Source organism: Thamnophis elegans, chromosome 13 (assembly GCF_009769535.1).
Source record: "Thamnophis elegans isolate rThaEle1 chromosome 13, rThaEle1.pri, whole genome shotgun sequence".
NCBI lineage: Eukaryota > Metazoa > Chordata > Lepidosauria > Squamata > Colubridae > Thamnophis > Thamnophis elegans.
Genome location: NC_045553.1, coordinates 10,567,831 through 10,585,692, shown reverse-complemented (window position 1 = coordinate 10,585,692; position 17,862 = coordinate 10,567,831).

Sequence of the window (17,862 nt, the reverse complement as noted above, 5' to 3'; positions counted from 1 at the left end):
TTGGCAAGAGAACAGAGAAGTCACACAGAGTTTGTGTGGAAGCCCAGATGTGAAAATATTGCAGATTCTTTCCCCTTCGGCCCTCAGATTAAACTCGCTGGAGAATAATAAAAGACAGAATTGGAAGGGACCTTGGAGGTCTTCTAGTCCAACTTGCTCAGGCAAGAGCCCTATATCAGTGATGGCGAACTTTTTCGCCACCGAGTGCCCAAACCGGAACTCAGGTGCATGTACCTGCACCAGAGCGCTAGAAAACCCAAACACCAGCTAGTCGGCACATGCATGCCTGCTTTCTGGCTGTTTTCAGGCTGTTTTTCGGCCAAAAAACAGCCAGGAAAATGACCCGAAAATGAGCATGGTGTTTTAGGATTTAAATGTTTCTCCTAATTTTTCTGGCGGACCCAAACAATTTTGGTCTTAAGATTGATACCCATTTTATGCAATGAGATGCAAAAATCTAGATTATGTAAGTGTGCCGAAAAATCCAGGTGACCACAAGGTGGAGCTAAAGAATAATCACCCCCAACGTGTCTGTGCTGCCATCTTGTGGTCATGCCTATTTTTACAACTCAGATCTGGTACCCATAATCTATCTATCCCATCCAACTCTGTAGAGATTCACAGTCATCCAGGCCAGCAGTCACCAACTGGCAGATGGTGACCGCTGGCCTGGTCCAGGAGAAAAGTTTGGTGGTCCGCAGAAAAAATATTTGCTTGTTTTATATTGCACTAAATCCTATTTATCTTTTTTCTAAAAATTCATATTAGTGGTCCGCAGGATTTAAAATTAGTGGTCCTTACGGTTGGTGATCTCTGATCCAGGCCATGGTTTTCCCAAAGGTGCTTTTTCAGGAGGGAACTGAACCTTTCTTGTTTTTTCTTTCACTTCTCATTCAAGAAGCTTCTTCAGCTCTGACAGGACGGTGGGGAATGGAAGGATTTATTATCCTTGCAGACAGCTGGTCATTTGCATCCTTTTAGAGGGTCGTTGAGGCCACTTGGAAGTTTATCTGTGTCCTCAGGGTCACCTGAGTGGTGCAAATGGTTCCTGTAGAACCAAAGAAACTTCTGGGAAGAGAAGCAAAACATCTTCAAAGAAAAAAGAGAGCTCAGTTGCCTCTTGAAAAAGCACCTTGGGGTATCCCATCTGAGGTTGCTGGAGATCTATTCTCAAGGCCCTTTGCTTGAAGCCACACTAGCTGACGTTCAACAACATCTGGATGGACATCCATCTTCTCTTATCTTGAATCTTTTACACCGAAATAAACAGAGACGAGAAAGCATAGAAACCTCATTAAACCCCTGAGATTTACATTTAAAAAAAAATCCTAACCCAATAGAGTAAATTATCGTTGTGTTACTGCCTACTTTGCATCACCAGCTGAATTTTACAAAGTCAATGCAGCTGCCTCTTATTAGGAAAAAGATTCAGAATTTGTTTCTGGTCTTCGGGGCTTAGCCAGAAATTATTTTTCCATAGCGCCAAATTACTGGAGCTTAACTGACATGTTTTGCTCTTGTTGATTACAGCTTCAGATGCCAGGAAAGTCTGTCTGGTAATTGCATGGAAGGAGAAAATGTTTGTGACTCAACGGAGGCTGGCTTACTCATTCAGAGAAAGGTGTGGCTTTCTTTACAAACTTCTTGAATACGCAACAGCTTGTTGTTTCTATGTGAAATGTCTTTCTCTTTGTAGTAGACAGAGGTGGGTTTCACATAATTGTAATACCGGTTCGCTGTGCACCAAAACTGTGAGCGTGTGAGCCTTCTGCACATGTGAGCGGAATTCCGCACATGCGCTTTGTTCCCGCGCATGTGTGTGGCTTAAAAAATGTAGCTTAATAGGACAACATAGAGTGAAACGGAAAAAGCTGGGTTGCTGTATCACATTTATGGCTAACTTTTTTCTCCTTGCATGCCAAAATTGTGCATGTGTGCCCACACCCATAATACAATGTGCCCCGCCACCCTGCACATGAGAGCACAACCCCCCCCACTCCCTCCATCCCCACGCATGCACATGACCCCCTGTGCGCTCCCCCCCACATGTGTGCGACCCCTCGCGCCCCGTTTTGGGCCTGGCAGGCCTCCCAGAAATCTCTTGAAACAAAAAATGAGACAGGGGGGCAGTGCCCCCCACCTCCATACTCCCTTCTACCCACCCATGCACGCATGACTCCCCCGGCCCCCATGCATGTCTCCCGCAGAAGATCTGAAAATCAATGTGCTGGCGGGAGGCACATGCGCAGTGGAGCTGTGGCATGCCATAGGTTCGCCATCACAGTTATATCGAAATAACAGAGTTGGAGGGGGAACTTGGAGGTCTTCTAGTCCAACCCTCTGCTCAAGCAGGAGACCTTCCATCATCCCAAACAAATGGTTGTTCCCATCTCTTCTTAAAAACCTCCAGTGATGGAGCATTCACAACTTCTGGAGGCAAGTTGTTCCACTGATTAATTTTTCTAGCTGTCAACAAATTTCTCCTGAGTTCTAGGTGGCTTCTCTCCTTGATTGGTTTCTTCTAATTCATTTATAAATGTATAATTTAGTGGTCTTCTCTTCAGGAAACCTGGTCCTGTAGATTCCCCCCCCTCACAACAACAGTGCTCTGCTGAGAAAAATCCAAGCCATGTTCAAATCAAATCCTTGGAGGAAATTTTTAGGAGAGGTTGTGTTAGTTTTTCAAAGCTCAGTTCCTTCCCTTCTCTTCTCCTCTTTCCCATGCTGAGATGAAAGCATAAAGTCGACTTTGTTTTCCAACGCCCCGAAGTAGGCTCTCTTTCATGTGGGCCCCAGGACATTTCCACATGTTGAGCATGCTACAGAAGGCCATATGGATAAGAAAACAACCCACATGTGGGAAACGAAAGAGGCCAGGCTGTAGAAGATGATTTTGATTACTCCCTCTGGGTTTCAACCTCCCTGGATGCCTCAATAATTTTATTTCCCCTCCCGGCTTCCTCTTAAGAAAGTTACCGACCACCAAATTCCAGAGTTTTGGATTATACCTTGTTTTGATGAATATTACCGTAGTTTTCAATATGAAGAAAGCTAATATCACAGCATCCGGCCCTCTCAATTCTTGGCAGATAAATAGTGACAGTTTTTGTTTTCCTGGGCTCCAAGATCAGCGCAGATGGGGACTGCAGCCAAGAAATTAAGATGCTTGCTGCTGGGGAGGAAAGCTATGGCAAACCTAGACAGCATACTAAAAAGCAGAGACATCAACCTGTGTGCATAGTCAAGGTGATGGTTTTCCCAGTTGCAATGGATGGCTGTGAAGGTTGGACCATAAGGAAGGCTGAGCACCAAAGAATGAAGGCCTTTGAACTCTGGTGCTGGAGAAGACTAATGTGAGTCCCTTGGAGTGCAAGGCCATCCAACCGGTCAGTCCTAGAGGAGATCAACTCTGACTGCTCTTTAGAAGGCCAGATCGTGAAGAGGAAACTCAAAGACTTTGGCCACCTAATGAGAAGCAAGGACTCCCTGGAGAAGAGCCTCATGCTGGAATGATGGAGGGCAAAAGAAGAAGGGGACGGCAGAGAATGAGGTGGCTGGATGGAGTCATCGAAGCAGTCAGCGTGAGCTTCAATGGACTCCAGAGGATGGTAGAGGACAGGAAGGCCTGAAGGAACGTTGTCTGTAGTTTTGATGAACATTAGTTCCTTACATTAGTTTTAGGTACACCTCTACAAGTAGACCCACCTGCTCTTACAACAAGGACCAAAACGCTGGTTTGATTTTGGATGTCCCATCCTTTCAGCTCCACGTCTCCAAGTCTCCATATCACAAGCCTTTACTAACAAATCTGGGGTTCAATGTCTCCATATCTGGAAGGTCTCCAAATTGAGAAGAAAACGATCGGCTGTACGGAGATGAAAGTTAGGACACCGTGGAACTGGAGACCATCAACTGAGTGGATCCTGGACCTCAATACTTGCTGAAGGCATTATCAAAAGGGCAATTTTTTTCGATACAATGGGTCATTCTTGGTCATGACTGACCCAACCTTCCTCTTCCTCCCCCTCCCAATTTTTCCTCATTGTGGAGGTCTTTGTTGGCTGCAAACAACCCAACGTCTATTATAAGCCAAAGGGGCCCATTTTTTAAACACTTGGCCTTAGTTAGGCATAGATTTCTTGGCTTCTATTATTTGCTTGGTTGATCTGGCAAGGGAGCTAATACAGCAAGCTGTGATCCCAGCCGGGCTGCCAGATTTAATAGCTGAAATGTCATAGACTTTATTAATCAAACTGCATTCTTTGCTAATTGAGGGACATAGTTTCGGAGTGGAAGGATTTTTTCCCCCTCCCTAACCAAATACTTTACTGAGCTTAGGAGCAAGGCCGAGTGGAAGGGAGGAGGGGGGAAATCCATCTTTGTTCACAACGCGTTGTTATTAGGCTTGATCACACAGCCAGCCAGATGTTTAGACTGGAGTTGGTGTTTTGGTCCCCCACCCCCCCCACCCGTGGAATCTTTCCCCAGCATCTGGAAAGGGGAAGGTTTCATTGTAGGATGTCAGCTGTTGCAAGCCAAGCTGCCTTCTGCAATTGACTTATTTTGTCAATGCTGATGGGGTTCAAATGTTGCTCCAGAGATGTTTTGGGGTGCCTGTCCAGTGAGTTTCATTTTGGACTGAGGGGGAAAGAATCTGCAATATTTCCACATCTGGGCTTTCTTTGGCCATAGTTGTTCTCCTTCTATGCAAGTCTTTGTATTTTGTGATATTTTCCCCCCTCCAGTTCTTTCTCTTCTATTCTGCTGTCTCCAGCAAATGCCACATCCACTATCCATTTTTTTAAAATTTCTTATCAACAACTGTTGTGGTGTTGTGTGGCAGGTGCTTATTTGTCTGAATTCTAAAGTTGCTGAGTATTTTGTCTCCTCCTGCTCTCTCCTCCTCCTCCTTCTTTTCTTCTTCTTTTCTTCTTTTCTTCTTCTTCTCCTCCTCCTCTTCTTCTTTTCTTCATTTTCTTCCCCTCCTCCTTTTCTTCTTCTTTTCTTTTTTCTTCTTCTCCTCCTCCTCCTTTTCTCTTCTTCTTCTTCTCCTCTTTTCTTCTTTCTTCATTTTCTTCTTCTCCCCTCTTCTTCTCCTTCTCCCGCTCTTCTTCTTCTCCTCCTTCTTTCCTCCTCCTCCTCCTTTCCTCCTCCTCCTCCTCTTCCCCTCCTCCTCCAATTATTTTAATAATTATTTATTATTTTGTCTTTTATGATGTTGGATAACCATTTGTCTGAAGTGGTGTAGGGCTTCCTGCCTAAGCAGGGGGTTGGACTAGAAGACTAGAAGACCTCCAAGGTCCCTTCCCACTCTTGTTATTCTAATTGCTTCCATCCCTCCATCCAACCACCTCTGCTTCCTCTTCCTCTTTTCATCACTTCATTCAAGGTGACTAGTCCAGTGGCTTACAGTGTCATGGCCAAGGGAACTGACTGTTCAGCGAAGGCTTTCCGAGCGGGAAAGCGCGCTCCGACGCCCCCAGCAGTCCTCTCCCCCTCCCCAAATCCGCCTGGCTTCGTTTGGGGCGGAATTTGAAATCAAAGCGAGTCCTGGCCGGCTCTTTCCTTTTCTGCCAGCTCCGACGATCGTAAACAACGTCAATGGCTCTTTCCATCCACCTACCCACCCCACCCCCAATTTTCCTTTTCAATTAAATCCACATGGACCCTGTTTGGGAATCCCTCTCTTCCGGCTCTGCCTCTCCCCTTCTCTCCCGCCCGCAACTTTCCAACGAGTCCCAGGAAACGGAGGAAGGTGGGGAGGGGGGGAGAGAAGCCACCCCGACATGTCCGGATAAACTCCCCCTCCCCACCCCCACACAAACACTCCCCACTCCTTCCCTCCCTGCCCGCCCGCCCGAAGTCTGGGCACGGCGAAGCGCAATTACGCAGCCCGTCCGCCGCTTTGGAGAGGTGCCGGGCCATTCGCGTCGTCGGGAGAGGCTCTTTCCATGCAAAGTTGGGGGTGTGGGGAGGTGGCAGAGTTTGGGGGTGTTTTTTGGGGGAACTCGGGAGTCCCCAGCGTCGGAAAGTTTTTGCAAAGGAGTGAAAAGAAGCATTAGAGAAAGAGGAGAAGAGGAAGAGAAGCGAGAGACGGAAAGGAGAAAGAAGAAGAAAAAAGAGTCAGAGAGACACAGAGAGAATGAAAGAGAGAAGATGAGAATGAGAAAGAGACACACAGAGAGACAGAGAAGAGAAAATGAGACAGACAGACAGAGAAAGAGAGAATGAGAGCGAGAGAAAGAGAGAGGAAGGGAAAGAGGCAGAGACAGAGAGAGTAGAGAGAAAATGAGAGAGACAGAGTGACAGAGAAAGAGAATGAGAGAGAAAGACACACAGAGAGAGAGACAGAGAAAGAGAGAGACAGAGAGGGAAACACCACAGACACAGACAGACAGAGGAATCCCCCCCCTTGGCATAAACCTCCCCCCCATCCCAGGGTTTACCTGGCCTTGAGCCCCCAGGACCACACAGGGCGGCCGCTGTCAGCAGAGGCAAGCAGGCGGGACGGCCCATCCTGCCTTCTCCGGTTGGGACGCTTGCCTGCTGGGCGAAACAGCCAGCGGCAGCGGAGGCTCAGCCCCTATCCGCTCGGGGGGACGGGCCGGCTGGCGGGTGGGTGTGGGTGGCTGCCCCCGCCCGGCTCCCCTCTCCGTCCTCCCCCGACGCCGCCCGCCCGGTTCTCCGCTTCTTGGTCGCCTCCCCGGGGCGGGCGGATCACCTGCGACGGGAGGGGGGACTTTGAGATCTCTCCCCCTTCCTCCCTAGCCAGCCTTGTTTGAGGCGGGGGTCGCGGGGGAGACTTCGGCTAACGGGAGAGGGAAAGGAGGAGCCGTTGCGTTTGTCCCGGCCCGCTGGTTGGGGGTCCCCCCTTGGCTCTTGGGGTCCTCTTTCTTTTACACAGTCTAAGAAGGAAGGGAGGGGTCCCCCGGTGGCCCTTTTCTTCTCCTCCCTCTTCTTTTTTCTTCCCGTTTTTTTCTTCAGCTTCTTTTTACTTCCTTCTCTCCCTCTGTCCCTTTCATTCAACTTTTCCCTTTCCTTTCTTCCCTCCCTCCCTTCTTTCCTTTCTTCTCATTTTCCTTCCTCTTTTCTTTCCTCCTTCCTTCCCTCTCATTTTCTTTCCTTCCTTCCTTTCCTTCCTCCCTCCCTCCTCCCTCCCTTATCGTCCTTTTCTCCCTCTCCCTTCCCCTTTTTTCTATCCCTTCCTTCTTTCCTTTCATCCTTCTTCTTGTTTCCTTTTTCCATTCCCCCTTCCCTTCCCTGCCCCTCTTTCCCCTCTTCCTTCCTTCCCCTCTCAATTCCTTCCTTCTTTTCCTTCTTTTCTTCTCCCAATTATGCTATTTTCATGTGCAGCTGGGCCACCTTAAGAGGAACAAGAGAGGGAAGGCATACAGTTTTTAAAGACATCCCTGATGTCTGACATTTTAAACAGCACAAATAAACCAGAAACTGGAGGATTCCCCTCATGTCCTTAGCCATCGACCTAAGCGCTGAGGAAGCGGGAGAAAGAAACTCTAGCACATATTGAAGAACGAGCCCATCGTGTTATTTCGTCTTCCGCCCATAACAGGGGTGGGTTCCTGCCAGTTCTAACCTCTTTTATAGAAGAGGTTCCACAAATCTGCAGTGCCGTTTAGAACCGGTTCCAGCTCGCTCCCCCCGCCCATCCGCACATCATCAAGATGAAGAGCGAAAGGAGGAATTCTGGGAGATGAAGTCCACAAGTCTTAAAGCTGTCAAATTTGAACACCCCTGGTTTTTTTTTCTCTAAAGGGTTAGGGGTGCAAGGGTCTTGTAACTTGAGAGCTTTAAGACTTGCGTGCTTCAAAAGCCAGAGTTTCTGAGCCAACATTTTGGTTGCTAAGCAAGAGCGTTGTTAAGTGAGTTTCACCACATTTTACAAGTTGGCCATGCCCACTCAGTCACATGGCTGGCAAGCCACTCCCACCCCAGTCACATGGCTGGCAAGCCACTCCACAAAGCAGGCCACACCTACAGAAGAGGTTCTAAAAAAAATTGAAACCCACCACTGGCCCATAAATATCTTTTTCCCCCTCCTTGATGTTTCTCATTCCAACATCCACCACAAATTTCAGAAACAGGAAACGGGGTGGAAGGGGAAGGGAAGGAACGAGAAGGTGGTATGGAGGCATTGCTAGAAAAAAACAAACAGAAGACAAAGCTCAGCTTTGTGTGGAAATGGTGTTTAATATGCAGGTATAAATGAGCTCTTGGAAATGATAACCCCTGTGAGAATAGAAAGGCCACCCATCTTCTGCTGATGGGACCAACTCAAAACCTCTTCGCTCAGATGCCACCAACTTGTAGAAGAGGCATCTCCAAGTGGAGACTCTAGAAAGAGTGCGGAGAAGAGCCACCAAGATGATTAGGGGACTGGAGGCTAAACATATGAAGAACGGTTGCAGGAACTGGGTATGTCTAGTCTGATGAAATAAGGACTAGGGGAGACATGATAGCAGTCTTCCAATATCTCAGGGGCCTCCCCAAAGAAGAGGGAGTCAAACTATTCTCCAAAGCACCTGAGGGCAGGACAAGAAGCAATGGGTGGAAATTAGTCAAGGAGAGAAGCAACTTAGTACTGAGGAGGAATTTCCTGACAGTGAGAACAATTAATCAGTGGAACAGAAGTTGCCTCCAGAAGTTGTGAATGCCCCAACACTGGAAGTCTTTAAGAAGATGTTGGAGAGACATTTGTCTGAAATGGTATAGGGTTTCCTGCCTAGGCAGGGGGTCGGACTAGAAGACCTCCAAGGTCCCTTCCAACTCTATTGTATTGTATTGTATTAAATTTTCTCATTTATTTATTTTACTTTCCATCTTACAGGTCTTACTGTGAATTAGATGCCTTCTTGTTTTGACTCATGGCAAGCTGAGTAGATGCTTCTTGCCAGGGTGCAGTTGAGGGACTTAAAGATGGGGATTTGTCCTTTGGGTTGATCTCTTAATCTCTTGACTCTGTGGCGGTTGAACCAAGTTCAAGTCCAGGAGAATGGTTGGCCTTATGATCCCAACAGAAGGGAAGACCTGTTGCTCAGGGCTACTTCTTGTTGTTGGTGTGATATTACTCTTGGTATTAATCTATGCTCACCTTGGTGTGCCAATGAAGGAGAACATTATAGCTCAAGGTTGAAATCAGGGGCTCTCTGAGCGTGGTGGTTTTATTGCAGGCATTTCATTACCAACTAGATCCCATCATCAGTTTAAGGCAGGGAAGTTGAAGGAAGAGGAGGAGAACTGTGCGGTAGCTTGGTTGTTTTCTTGCATATATTTTATTAACTAACTGGGTCACGTCATCAGGCTAGAAGGGAGGGAGTGCGGAGGAGGACTGTGGGTCCTTGGTGCTCTCTGAGCTTGCTTGTTTTCTTGCAGACGTTTCATTACCCAACTAGGGAACATCATCAGTACTAAAAAGGAGTGAGCGTTGTGGAGAGGGGAGAAAGATTGTGGGGTCCTTGGTGTTCTCTGAGCTTGATTGTTTTCTTGCTGACGTTTCATTACCCAACTAGATTCCATCATCGGTGTTAGAAGGCAGGGAAGTTGGAGGAAGAGGAGGAGAACTGTGAGGTAGCTTGGATGTTTTCTTGCATATATTTATTAACTAACTGGGTCATGTCATCAGGCTAGAAGGGAGGGAGTGCGGAGGAGGACTGTGGGGTCCTTGGTGCTCTCTGAGCTTGCTTGTTTTCTTGCAGATGTTTCATTACCCAACTAGGGAACATCATCAGTACTAGAAAGGAATGAGCGTTGTGGAGAGGGGGAGAAATTGTGGGGTTCTTGGTGTTCTCTGAGCTTGGTTGTTTTCTTGCTGATGTTTCATTACCCAACTAGATCACATCATCAGTGTTAGAAGGGAGAGGAGGAGGAGGAGGAGGAGGACGACGACGACAACTGTGCGGTAGCTTGGTTGTTTTCTTGCAGATATTTTATTACCCAACAGGGTCACATCATCAGGGCTAGGAAGGAGGGAGGAAGGAGGAGGACTGTGGGGTCCTTGGTCCTCTCTGAGCTTGATTGTTTCCTTGCAGAAATTTCATTACCCAACTAGATTATATCATCAGTGTTAGAAGGGAGGGAAGTTGGAGGAGGAGAACTGTGGAGTAACTTGGTTGTTTTCTTGTAGACATTTTATTACCAAACAGGGTCATATCATCAGGGCTAGGAGGGAGGGAAGGAGGGAGAGAGGAGGGGGGCTGTGGAGTTCTGGTGCTCTCTGAGCGTAATTGTTTCCTTGCAGACATTTCATGGCCCAACTACGTGACATCATCAGTGCTAATGAGTGGGGGTCCTGTTGTCCCCACAAGCTGCTTAAAATCTTAGTAGGCAGGAAACATTGGCCTCTCCTCCGACACAACACTGTGTAGTTTCTAGCGCTCCGCTTGTTGATCAGAAAGGTCGGCAGTTTGGCAGTTTGAATCCCTAGCGCCGCGTAATGGAGTGAGCTCCCATTACTCGTCCCAGCTTCTGCCAACCTAGCAGTTCGAAAGAACATTAAAAAATTACAAGTAGAAAAATAGGAACTACCTTTGGTGGGAAGGGAACAGCGTTCCATGCGCCTTCGGCATTGAGTCATGCCGGCCACATGACCACGGAGACGTCTTTGGACAGCGCTGGCTCTTTGGCTTTGAAACAGAGATGAGCACCGCCCCTAGAGTCAGGGACGACTAGCACAGATGTGTGAGGGGAACCTTTACTATTACTTTTAAACAACACTGTCGCTTGGTGGTGGCTGTCAGGAAACGCAGAGCTTTTGTGAGACTCTTGAACCAAGAGTCCTGGGTGGACTTTAGGAGTCTTCCTGGTAAAGCCTCTGGTGGGTCAACATTCATTGCAACTTGCATACAGGAGAGGAAAAGAAACGGAGGCTTGAGCTGGAATTTTGAAAGGACGCATCACGAGAAGGGCCACTCCGCTCTTCAAAGGCCTTAATCCAGTGGTGAAATTCACATTTTTTTTACTACCGGTTCTGTGGGCGTGGCTTGGTGGGCTTGGCAGGGGAAGGATACTGCAAAATCCCCATTCCTTCCCCCACTCTAGGGGAAGAATATTGCAAAATCTCCATTCCCTTCCCATTCCGGGGGAAGGATACTGCAAATCCCCATTCCCCCCGCACTCCTGGGGGAAGGATATTGCAAAATCTCCATTCCCACCCCACTCTGGGACCAGCCAGAGGTGGTATTTGCGATTCTCCAAACTACTCAAAATTTCTGCTACTGGTTGTCCAGAACCTGTCAGAACCTGCTGAATTTCTCCCTGCCAAGCCAAGTTTCAGAGCAAGCATTTGAATCTTTCGGGGTGGACAAGCTCCTAATTGGATTGGAATATCCTGGCAAGCCCAGAACAATGAACGGATGTGAGGATGTTTTTCTAAAAGACCAAAAACAAAACTTGGCCTTCTTTGGATCTGAAACCTTCCCGGGGTTTAGCAGAATACCAGAGTTGGATGGGACCATGGAGGTCTTCTAGTCCAACCCCCCTGCTCAAGCAGGAAACCGTTTCAGACAAACGGTTTGTCCGGTCTCTTCTTAAATGTCATTGCAGGACATTTTCTTGCAAACCAACACACTTTTGCTGGTGCCAAAGGTGAGGTGTTTGGACAGCTTCCACAAATCCAATCAGTGTATCTTGGTTTATGCAGCCCCCAAACCCAGGTTTTCCCTCTTCTTGCAAACACTTCCAGTTTTGTGTGTGGTTTTGTCTACAGTTTTAATTGTGGGATTCTGTCTACAGACATCTCACATCCTGGACATATACTATAGGGCACTGCACACCAGAACATCTAGACACAAGGAGAGTTTTTTCCCTGAATGCCATCACTCTGCTTTCCCACAACACTGTCAAACTACTTACTAAGCCTGTATTACTACTACTCTTCTCATCCTTCCTAGTACCTATCTCTTCCCACTTATGACTATAACTATGTTGCTTGTATCTTTACAATTATATTGTTTTATTTGTTTACTAGTACGATCTGATTATTGGTAGCCTATGCCTATCCCTGTGATTAATTTTCTTATTCTTCATGAATGTATTTTTATTCTCCTTATGTACTTTGAGAGCATATTATGTACCAAAGACAAATTCTTTGTGTGTCCAATCACATTTGGCCAATAAAGAATTATATTCTATTGACTTCCGGCGGGGAGGAGCCTGTCGCGAAGGTGCTCAACGGAGCCCCTCTCAGAGTTCTGGTCTGTATATCTATTAAGATCAATAGATATCACCCCTTTCTGGCAGAAAGGGGCAGGCAGAAGCTCGGTGCTAGGATTTATTCGTAGTTCACAGCCCCCCTTCTTTTTTTTTTGGGCTGAGAACGGAGAAGAGATCCAGCGTAACTGAGCTCTATCTCCAGCCAGTTCCTCGCAGCTGCCTTTTTGCAGCCCTAGACAGACGATCCCCCCCCTCAGGACATGATAAATTGCTTAAAACAACTTAAGGCTAACACGACGGGGTCTTACTCCTGTGATTTTTTTTTTATATATATAACTATCTAAACACCAGCCTTGTTTTTCCTTTGAAACTTCTTTGTTCACCCGGGTTCAAAATGGCGTTTTTTTACTGTGTGGTGATTGATGACGTAATTAACCGGCTTTATCTCCCCGGAGATTGCTACTCATTAACAAGCAAAGTCTACAAATAATTTATTGGAGAACTGACCAAGTGAAGACACTGCTTATCCGTTTATTCTCAGCTTTTATCTATATGCCTCCCAGGTCTAAGCAGGCAAAAAACTCCCCCCGCATGTGCTTAAAGAACTTGTTAGTAAATCGCTGCCTTTGCCTCCTACACCCCCTACTGGAGATTCCTTGACACAGGAGCTTTTTTTTAAAATACTCAATGACTTTAAACAAGAAATCAAAGAATTTGTGCTGGATTTATGCGATAAAATACAGGACTAAAATTGCCCAAATAAAGGTGGATATGTTCGAAGTTACGTCTACTTTGACAGATTATATCGAAGAAATGGAGACCAAACTGGAAACTTGGAGAAGGCTATTCTAATTTGACTTCCAACATCCAGCATTACAACAAGAGATTAGAGATACCTCAAACAAACCTTATAATGATAAATTATAACAGAAGGCGTCTCGCAATAAGAGTCAAGAGGGCGCCCGAAAAGAAAGGAGAGAACTGAAACAGACGTTTGTAGAAGCTTTCAGCCATGCGGGTGGGAGGTCCGGGATTCACTTTTGATTGGAATATTCGAAAAATCTATCGCCAGAATTCGTGTTGTAGCGAACAACGACAGCTTCCAAGAGACATACTTATATACTTCTTCAAAAGAGAATCCAGCAATGCGATCATCCCCAAAGTTTTACAATAACAGGCTCCGAATCGATGGCCATGATTTGTTTGTCTTTAAAGAGATCCCGATCCAGATGCTGCAAGCAAGGAGAGGCTTATACTTTTTTAACCCAAGAACTTAGAAATCGTAAATACAGTATAAATGGGACGCTCCAGCTGGAATCACAGTTACACTCGAAAATCAAAGATTAGTATTAATTCTGTCCGGAAGCCCGGGACTTTATTATAAAACTCTGAAGGCGGGGCTTCTTGACTCACTCGGAAATGCGGAAGGACAAGGTGAAGGAGAGACAAGCAGCAATTCACTTGGTTACAAGAAGGAGGGAGTTGTTCTCCCCCTATTGGAGAGGCAGAGGAGCGGAAACTGAGGATTTAGTCATATTTATAAAGCAGCGGGACATGTGGTTATAAGGCAGGAGGGTTGCCTTTTCTTTCCGGAAGGGCAGAAGAGTAAAGAATATAGATCCAGCGATGTCTTTAAAATACTTTCTAAGCTCTTGGACTGATTAAAATTTAGGATTTCTGTTTGGTATGAAATGGTAAGTTGTGTACTGATGAGGCATGGAAAGAAGCCTGCTTATGTTGGACAGATATTATACGGGACTTTTATAAGACTTATTTGAATCTCAATCCAAACTGCGCATGAATTGTTTTCTGTGAGGAAAGCGGGGACTAAGATTTATTTGAATTGCGGTTTGGGATGAATGGAGTCGGGAGGAGTGGGGCAGAAGGGAAGGTGGAGCGGGATATCGATGAAGGGATCTTGGGATTGAATGAAGTGGTATGGATTTTGGGCACACATTTTACGGATTTATATACTTGAAGTATACATAAAAAGCTCAGGATTTTAAAGTGAAGAGCGAGATCCTAATTTTATGGAATTTGGGCTTGGGAGGAATGGAGAGGAGAAACGAAGGGTAGGAAGATGAGTAGCGAAAGTATGATTAGATTGCTCTGTATTTGAAGATAATTGATTTTGTATAAACTAATATTTGAATATAAGGTTAAGAAAGGCTATCTGGAGAGTCTACAGGAAGATGGGGGTAAATATCAAAGAAGTAAGGGACGAGGACAAACTATAATGGAATGATTTATATTGTTTAAATTTTAAGAATGATGGGAGGCTGAGCATAATGCAAAAGATTTTAATTTTTTTTTTATTTACTTTTTCGTTTTTTTTCTTTTTCGGAGGTTCTTTTTTATTTTATTTTTATTATTATTTTTAATAAGATATTTTAGAAGGTGAATGGATTGAACTGTGCCGGGTGTGGGACCTGGGAAGCGGAGGGGATAGGGAGGGGGGTCATTGGGGGTGGGTGGGGTGGGTGGAGATATAGTTTCAATACATGAATAAGAAGATACACTTGTATACTGTTGATCCTTATCTTTTCTTTTTATTTTTCTCTTTTTTTTTCTTTTTATTTTTTTTTCTTTTCTTTTTAGCGAAATTTTTAGTAACTGAATAGATTAAGGAAGAGAGAAATGCACCATAGTGAGAAGTAGAGGAAAGGAAGAGGAGAAGTAAGGAGGGAGGAAGAGGGGAATGTAAGGAGGATGAGAGGGGAAGGAGGGTGAGGAAGGCGAGAAAGGAAGATAGGAGGGGAAGGGAGTAGGAGGGGTGATCGTTGGAGGGAGAAAGGAAAGTTGGAGGGGAGAAGAAGGGGTGTATGAAAGCGATAGGTGGGTTTATGATGAGTTGTGTTTAGGTTGGGGTTTTTTTTTCTTATTATCATATTATTATTATTGCAAATATTCAGTATATAAGTGAATGTACAAAATTGAAATGAAAATGAATAAAACATTTAAACTCAAAAAAAAAAAGAATTATATTCTATTCTGTTTTGTTCTATTCTACTCCATATTCTATTCTATTCTATTCTATTCTATTCTATTCTATGATTCAGAGAACAAGAAATTTTTGGGTCATTTTCAGACTGTTTTTAGGCTGTTTCAAGCCATTCTTTTGGGACCTGAAAACAGCCCAAAAGACAGCCTTAAACAACCTGAAAAAAGGCTTGAAAACAGCCTGGAAAACAGCCTGAAAATGGTCTATTTGGGGGGCATTTGGGGCTGTTTGTTGGGCCATTTTCAGGTGCTCCAGCCTCTGCGAAGACCAGCTGGCTGGCGCGCATGTGCGCACTGGGAACAAGAAGAGTAGCTGGCGACAACACGCGTGCCCACAGAGAGAGCTCTGTTAAAAGTAGCGTAGCTTTTAGTCCTCCATAGTTGCCTCCCAAAGTTGGGACAGATTGATTCTCTTCCCCTGAATCTCAAAAATGTGCGCGCACAGATGCTTACATAGTGAGACATTCTTCAAATTCCTGCAAGGAGAAGTTTGAAGCCTTTGAAGATATTTGTCTACGGCTGTTCCAAACGGCTTAACCTTGAAGGAAGGACGGAATTAAAAACATTGGGTGGTTTTTACTGATCTCGGTAACTCCTAGAATTGTCCTACACTCCTACAATGGGCAAAGCACTCATGAACCAAGTCATAAATTGGACACAAAGTGGAGAAGATGTCTTGAAAACCACAACAACAACACAACAACAACACACGAGCACACAATAGATACAAACTCAAGGTAAACTGCTCCAAACTCGATTGCAGAAAATACAACTTCAGCCACAGAGTGGTCAACACTGACTCCGTTGTTACATCCCCAAATCCCCAAAGCTTCAATCTTAAACTCTCTACCGTGGACCTCAGCCCATTCCTAAGAGGTCTGTAAGGGGCGTGCATAAGTGCACCAATGTGCCTACTGTCCCCACTTATTTGTATCCATTTCATGTATTCATGATCATGTTTATATTTATATCTGTTATCTAATTCATGCTTGCTGAAGTAATAAGTAAGCAAGCAAGCAAATTAAAAAACACCTCCTCAGAAGTCCTTAATGCCTTTTACACCTTCATTTGCCCCATCATAAGGTTCTTGAAGTTGAGGGAGGGGGGGGGAGGCAGTTTTAAGGCTCAGAAGAGGTACATTGTGGATACCTTCAAAATTCTTGCTTTTTCTCTTTTTGGTTTTATTCCCTTTTTTTTAATGCATTCCTCAAGAGTTGTGGGATGAACACCTTAATAAGACTAACTTATTATGGTGAGACAAATCCAGGGGTGGGTTCCTGCCAGTTCTAACCTCTTCTATAGAAGAGGTTCCACAAATCTACAGTGCCGTTTAGAACCGGTTCCAGCTCCCCCCCCGCCCGTCCGCACATCATCAAGATGAAGAGCAAGAGGAGGAATTCTGGGAGTTGAAGTCCACAAGTCGTAAAGCTGTCAAGTTTGAACACCCCTGGGGGTTTTTTTTCTAAAGGGTTAGGGGTGCTAAGCAAGAGTGTAGTTAAGTGAGTTTCACCACATTTTACAAGTTGCCCACGCCCACCCAGTCACATGGCCAGCAAACCACTCCCACTTGGTCACATGGCTGGCAAGCCACTCCCACCCAGTCACATGGCTGGCAAGCCACTCCCACAAAGCAGGCCACACCTACAGAAAAGGTTCTAAAAATGTTTGAAACCCACCACTAGATAAACCTATTTCAAAGGTAAAGAACAGCACCCTCTACTGGACCATGTTCCATATCATCAAATTTGGTTGTTATTTTTAAAATTGTTTTGAAAAAATGTGTGTTTGTGGGGCTTTATAAATGTGTTTGCTTGTGTTTACGTATAAATTGTTTGTGCACTTATCTGGGCATGTGTGTGTGTGTGTGTGTGTGTATAAACTACATTTTTCTGTCTATTTGTGTACATGTGCATACACAACTCTTTCTTCTTTCTCTCTCTGTGTTATGTCTATCTTTATCTGTCATCCATCTCTGTTATCTGTCTTTCTGTCTGTCCATCCATGTTATCTGTCTTTCTGTCTGTCCATCCATATCAATCTGTCTGTCTGTCTGTCTCTCTCTCTCTATCTCTTTCTATCTCTCTCTCTATCCTCTGTCTCTATCTTTATACATACACACACACACACGGGTATCTTTGCGTATGTGTTATATACATACATACATACAGCATTGCTGTGGCCCAGTCTGGTTAAATGGAAAAGAAAGAAAGAGAAAGTGCAAGTTTCTAATATGTTTAATTTCACAATGCTTGTGGGTATACAATATTTTTTGTTGTTCCATTGTCTGTGCAGATATAGAGATTGTCTGGTTTGCCGACTCTAGAACACGCAACATATAATTGTCCATGTGAGAAACAATTTTCAATTGCTGGAAAGATATTGGACTGGGCACATTTACCATCAGCATGCAAAGAAAGACACATTCCCAGGGTGGTTCCCTCTGGGCAGAGTCATGTCGTTGCCAGCAGCGGCAAGGTTCGTAAGGGTCTTGCCCACCTGGCCGGTCCTGACACCGCTGCACCGGCCAGGGCTCCCCTGGCAGAAGCGGCCCCTGCATGGAAGTGAGCCACGATGGCCCCTGCAAGAGCCGCCACAGAGGATGCTCCTGCAGGCCCTGACCTGGCGCCTTCCAAGCTCCCTGCGACGGGCAGCCTCCAGAACGACGGGCTGTGACCCAATACATACCTATTTCCC